Source organism: Leptonychotes weddellii, chromosome 5 (assembly GCF_054177405.1).
Source record: "Leptonychotes weddellii isolate Sample4059 chromosome 5, ASM5417740v2, whole genome shotgun sequence".
Taxonomy (NCBI): Eukaryota; Metazoa; Chordata; class Mammalia; order Carnivora; family Phocidae; genus Leptonychotes; species Leptonychotes weddellii.
This window is the reverse complement of record NC_138373.1, coordinates 131222564-131229655: the sequence shown is the minus strand read 5'-3', so window position 1 is coordinate 131229655 and position 7092 is coordinate 131222564. Positions and strand designations below refer to the sequence as shown.

General features: G+C 34.1%; 1 pseudogene; it reads right to left on the bottom strand.

Moving 5' to 3' along the window:
- Positions 1–3091: 3091 nt before the first annotated feature.
- On the bottom strand, positions 3092–3173 carry LOC115938326 (U4 spliceosomal RNA; annotated as a pseudogene).
- Between the last annotated feature and the right edge of the window lie 3919 nt (positions 3174–7092).

The window sequence follows — 7092 nt, the reverse complement described above, 5'->3', positions numbered from 1 at the left end:
CTCTACTTCTCTTCAATTTACTTGCATTCTTTTCTGTTGAATAAGTTATACTTCACAGAGATCTTGGAAATTCTTTTAGTGACTTTGGGATATGCAGCTGGGTTCCAACTCATTAAATAGCTCTGTCAACTTCTACCAAATAACTACTTCTAGTCCCTCCCAAGGAGTGTTGGAAAGTTCTAGAACTATCATACTTCTGGGGGCTACAAATGAAATATGCTTGTTTTCATCCCCAGAGCCACACCAACCAGGGATTTCCAATACTATGCCAAACCCAGCTGCCAATTGTTTGAATGGAAAAAAAAAAATCAAGCAAATTTCCCTAAACAGCAGACACTGGTCAACTTATTATCTACCATATTTTGAAATTTCCTAAAAGCATAGATGTAGATTTTGTTAGCCATGATAAAATTAAGTAAAAGATACAATTCACATTTACAAAAGATATAGTTTTCCATATTTAATTAATATGTATATTATTTCTAAGATGTCAAATGTTCATATTTCTAAGTATCACCAAGAGTATTCCAGTTAATCTCATATTATTGCAAAAATTAAATAAAAGTAGAAAAGATAAAAAGATGTAATACTAAAATTTGTTTCAAAATACTCTTTAGAATAACTTTTTTTAACTTTTTTTGTTATGTTAATCACCATACATTTCATCATTAGTTTTTGATGTAGTGTTCCATGATTCATTGTTTGCGTATAACACCCAGTGCTCCATTCAGTACGTGCCCTCTTTAATAACCATCACCAGGCTAACCCATCCCCCCACTCCCCACCACCCTCCCCTCTAGAATCCTCAGTTTGTTTCTCAGAGTCCATAGTCTCTCACGGTTCGTCTCCCCCTCTGATTTCCCCCCTTCATTTTCCCCTTCCTGCTATCTTCTTCTTTTTTTTTTAAACATAGTAAGTCAATCAGAGAAAGACATGTATCATATGAGCTCACTGATATGAGTAGAATAACTTTTAATCAGTCAAGTCTTGATTACTGAGTTCATACTTAATAAGGATGTTCGTCCTTATTCACTTAAGCTATTCAGTTACGTAGTGGCTACCCCTGAATCATTAGACATCCTTTTGACTTCTCATCAAGTCATCTTTTCCAAAGATTTTTTTTCCCAAAAATTAATTTTTGTCCCCCGTTATAATCCTTGAATTATCTGTAGGTGAACCTGAAACTCAGCTTTTTGAGGTCAATCCTGTCAGTGTTAGTGTTACCTTGTAAACGTTAAGAAATATAGGAACACATATTATTGTCTAAGTCTAATAAATAGAGCATCGGTGGAGAAACCTTAACTCCAAAAAAAAACTTGATATAGGATGGTCAAAAAAGGGAAGAAGTGATCTTGCTTTGATTCTGGGCTCATGAATGAATTGGCATTATAAAATGAAATAAGGCAATCAGAAAAAGACAATTATCATATGGTTTCTCTCATATGTGGAATATAAGGAATAGCTCAGAGGATCATAGGGACAGGGAGGGAAAACTGAATGGGAAGTAATCAGAAAGGGAGATAAACCATGAGAGACTCTTGATTCTGGGGACACAAACTGAAGGTTGCCGAAAGGGAGGTGGGTGGGGGGATGGAGCACTGGGTGTTATAAGCAACTAATGAATCATTGAACACTACACCAAAACCTAATGATGTATTATATGTTGGCTAATTCACTTGTATGCACCATGCCAGGATCCCCGAGATGGCAACAGTCTGTAGGACCCTAGCCCCAAGTGGGATGCAACATACATTTCTGTCTGGCCATATTTTGGGGGCCCCCAATCTGAAAGTTGCCAAGCCAAGTTCTCAGGATATAAAAGGAGACAAACAAGGCAATAGCTGTCCATGGTAGATAAAGAATCAACAACAAATAGGTACTCTCTAAAGCTAATTCACGAGTCACAGTTCAAAAATCTAATTCTTACAAATGTGTTTTGCCTAACAATCTGAATTTGGAAAGGAGGTGACAACGTGAAATTTTACCTTCCTCTGTCAACCAGGGACGCAGTCTACTAGAAATCTAGCAGAGCTGACTTTGGTAATTCTTACCTTTTGTGAGCTTCTGCCTGTTTTCCGAGGATCCTGTCCACAGGCTCTGGAGTGAGCGCAATGTCCCAGCACGTATTATCCTGGTCAGGAAAAATGTAGAGTAGGAAAAATAATTTTCCCTCTCCCCTTTATGCTGAGTGCTTGGCTGAGATCCCTTTTTGTCTAGGGCACCTCGTATGTAAATGGATAAACCTATCAAGGTTAAAAGTTCTCCACTGTGACCACTGTAATTCAAGATTATCTTTGGTAAGGTTAACCTGCTTGTTCAGCTTTTAAACAAAATTTTATTCACTGGAGGCTTTCACACTGGACCCAGTCCAGCTTAGCTAGTACTGCCTCGGACCGCAACTGGTCTGGTTTCTGGTTTCCAAGTCGGAGCAGTCAGACAGTGCACTCGGTCCGGTTTCTAAGTCAGACCCAATCCGGCCCAATACCCGGTCCGGTTTTTAAGTCGCACCCAATTTTTCTTGTGCCAGTTTTCAGACCCAGTCTGGAAAAAGAAATGGTTAAATAAAGTCTAAAGCTCCTAAAGCAAAAGCTGTGGAGGATCGGGGACTTACCACCTCATAAGGCGGCGAGCAAGCAGCAAGCTCCAAGGGCCCAACAGGTACCCAGAGTTGGTTTGTTGTTCTCGGTGGGCTGGCGGGAGTTTTGTTAGGTTCCTTTTTACTGATAGAACTGTTAAATGATAAACTGAGTCATATTAAAAATTTTAAGAGTTCATCTGAGCAAAAATTGGGCAACATCGCAATCTATCAGGTAGAAAGGAGCTCCGAGGAGCTGTACAAAATGAAAGACTTTTATAGGCAGAAGGGAGCAGGAACAAGGAGGTATATTAGGCAAAAAAGCAGATTGGTTATTGCAGATTTACTTTCCTTTAGGGACTGGCAGGGGTCTATGAGACAGAATACTTAAACGACACTGTTTAGGTGAATCCTGATTGGTTTAGGTTTGCATTTCTGGGAAAGCCGAAACTGTAATTAAAAAGTTAGGTCTCCTTTTGGTGACGTGGACTTTAATTAGCATAAGCGGCTCCATTTGGGGCCTGTTTTGTTTTTCAATGAGCAATAATCGCGCCTCGGATAAACCCCATTGGCTACGATACTGCCACCGCGCGAAATTGTCTTGTTTTAACACCTGTAGGCTAATATATAATGTCACGCTTAAAAGATCTTCTGAATTACAATCGCATTAAAATTTTAGTGCTTTTTTTGTACGTTTCTGACCTTAATTAGTGTATTGGTTTTTCTTTTTCAAATTTACTGTTTTGTGAGAATACAAAAAAGATCGATGTGTATTTTTCCGTAAGACTAATTGATTTTCTCGACACCCTTTATTGATTTATCTGTCTTTTCCGCATCTATTTGTAATACATATTTTTCAAATTTCCTATTTAACTGGTTCATCTCTGAACACTATTCTGTTTCATTCATCTATTTGTCTATTACGGTGTTTCTCAAATTGTGTTTTAGAGATGATGTCTCCTTAGCCAACATGATTAGAAATAGTATTTTCTCTGTTAATAATAATTTTAAAAACTGGTTAAAGCAGAAAATAAAAAATATATAGTATCCTAAATATTTTAAATTAAAACATGAATGCACATTTATTTGCAGTCTCAAATTAGATCTTAGGCATTTTCTTTGACTATGGTTTTCTTAATTTTTGTGTCATCAGTTTTGCATTAATAATGTTTGTATCTTTCTCTGAGATGGGGCAAGATCTTAAAGACATTTATGAATAATCTGAGTGACAGTCCTTTTGCTTTTTATGATTTGTGTCCTAATCAGTTTTCTCATCCACACTAGTTAAAAAGATTTTTTCCAACAATTTACTTCTATTATGTTTTTCTAAAATATTTATTTTCATAGAAATAATCTTCTTTTTGAACACACATTTCATGAGTTTATATAATGTTTAAATTATGTAATTATTTGGTGTAAATAGGCATAAACAGTTTTGAACACAACTTGTTAGTTGTGTTTTCAGTATGCAGAGGGCATCAGATGGTATGTTTTGTGGTGAAAGTAGAATTCCTTAGTTAAATTGGTAGATTAGTTAAGGAAGGATATTTGTACTTGTGTTATAATCATCTGGGACTCTTGTCATAAAAAATGCATATTTCCATGCTCTAGTCCTGACCTAGAAAATCAGAATTTTTAATGTTTGACCCACAGGGAAATTTTAGACTTAACATGCACCTTGGTGATTCTTCTGCATTATTTGAGAGGCATGGGTGTATTACTTTACTTATACCAAGCTAATTTATATAACTTTATTATATTTTAATATTCTGTAGGGCACCTCCCTCAATTTTCTTTTCTTAATTTTCTTGGCTAGTTCTACATGTTTATTTTAATAGATCAAACTTAAAATTTTACTTTTAAATATTTTGTTTCTGATCATAACTGCTTTACTAGATTAATTTAGAGACAGTATCTTTTTAATGTGAAATTTTGGTTTCTACAAACAAGTTATGTGTTTCTATTTATTCTTTTAACTGTGACTCAGTAGGGTTTTAAAGTTTTCTTTGTATAAGCCCTCTATAATTCTTGTTAAGTTTCTTCCTAAATGTTTTATCTTCTTTTGTTATTTCTATTGAAAATAAGGTCTATTTATCCATTAAATATTCTAACTCACTTTGGTTTATATATGGAAAGCTGTTGCTTTTATATTTTGATTTTGTAATCCATCTCCTGATTCACGTTTTTTTCCCATTGTTTCTAACATGTTTTTCAGTTTGTTTTCTTGTGTTTTCCAAATATATAGTCATATCTACTGCAAAAATTGTTTTGTTTTTTTTCCTTCTTGCTATGTTTCTTAGTTTTAAGTGTACTGACTTCCAGAATGGCACTCTGTTGTTCTGCTGTATGGAACTGGGTCCCCATAGGGGCCTTGTTTACTCCTCCTGTCTCTGGCACATGACTATGTCTCTTATTAGGCCAAGTGAAGAATGCTGGGACCTTCCAGAGCTGCATCATTTACTCCTTGAATATTCTTCCCTGAAATATGGAAGGTTGTATCCACCCTCATTTGCTCCAAAGAGCTTCATGTTTGGCAAATATTTTTCTTAGTTTTAAATTTGTAGCTGTTTATCTTATTTAATTGAAGATGCTGTATTTATTTTATTTTTGTTGAGTTTCATATAGAGTATGATTACTTTTATCTAGCTAATTTGCACAAGAGATCTTCTTCATTAGCTTTTTAAAGACCTAATATATATACTGGATCTTAATTTCTTTTTTCTTTTAACGTAAGTTTACACAGTCAAATATGTAGAATTTTTCTTGTACAGCTTGGTCTGTGAATGTCACAGAAGGTTGCAAAATGTAGTTAATTGCTGAAGTTGGATAATGGAAACAGGAATTTTTTTCATGCTATTCTCACTGCTTTTTGTGTTGATAAATTTTCAAAATTAAAAAAATAAAGGCATTAACTAAAAAGGATATTTCTCTACTTTGAGCTCTGTCAAATCTTTACCAAATGTATTCTCGTTTTATGATCTTATTTTCAGTTAATACTTTCATCAATTTGGAATTAATCTTTTTGTATATTGTTAGGTGTTGTATGATATTCCCCCCCCAAGAAGTAACCAATAATCTCAGCATTATATATTGAATAAACTTCCCTCTCTCTCTCTGTCCTCCTTTTCCCCAACAGATTTATGATGCTACTTTCATTGTTGTCTAACATCATCATGAAGGTCTGTTTCTGGAAATTTTATTTCATTCCATTTATCTACTTTTCTGTCAGTTCTTACATAATAATCTACTGGTAACTCTTGCAGTTTTAATTATTTTTAGTGTTGGTCATAGCAAATATCCCTCCTTACTTTCTTTTTAAAACTTTTCTTGTATCTTTTAATCCATTCACTCTTCTTGATAATTTTTGTAACCATCTTGTCAATTTCTAAAACAGTCACTTTGGGATATGATTTAAATAGCCTTAAACCTACTTAATAATTAGAGAAAACTCTTATTTAAAGTCTTTCCTTCTCAGCTGAGTGCATAGTATGGTTTTCCAATTACTACAGTCTTGTTTTTAGATGCTTAGTGAAATTTTATAGATCTTTTTTCATATACATCCAGAATGTTTCTTAAGTTTACTTTTTATGTATTTTATAGTTTTTGTTAGCAATTGTGAACTAGATATATATTTTTTCTAATTAAAATTTCTACTTCGTTCATTTTTCTTGTCTTACATAGCACCAATGATTTTTGTAGGCTTCTTTAGTGTATACCTCTTCATTGACTCTTCTATCAATTTTCCTTTTGTTTCTAGAAGTGTTTTTTTTTTTATTTATTTACTGGGACAATAACCATTTTCAAGGGATAATTGACTTTTACTTTCTTCTTAGTATTTTCATTGGGGAAGGGTCCCAGAATAATGTCATATTACAGTGATGATACTGGGTAAACTTTTACTGCCTCTAATTTTAATGGACATGTATCTAGTGTTTTACTGTTTTACTGTTAATTATGAGGTTATAGGTTGATTTCATGTTAAAAAATAATTTTAGAATTTTGCTCCCTGTTTCTTGTTTTGAAATTTTAATATTTCAACCTTGTCACATGTCAAAATGTCTTATTTATAATTTCTTACTTTCTCATCAATTTTATATTTATTTTCTCATTCTTAATTTTATATATTTATATTTACTCTTTATCTTGATTAGACTTGTTAGAAATTTGACTGTTTAATGCTTTTTTTTTTTTAAGATTTTATTTATTTGCGAGAGAGAATGAGAGACAGAGAGCATGAGAGGGAGGAGGGTCAAAGGGAGGAGGAGGGTCAGGGGGAGAAGCAGACTCCCTGCTGAGCAGGGAGCCCGATGTGGGACTCGATCTCGGGACTCCAGGATCATGACCTGAGCTGAAGGCAGTCGCTTAACCAACTGAGCTACCCAGGCGCCCCGTTTAATGCTTTTTTAATCTGGTCCTTAGATTCACTCTTTATTGCTATTTTTTCATTTATTAATATTTGTGTTCATCTTTATTATTTCTTTCCTTTTGTATTCCTTTTTTTCTTAAAAGATTTTTTT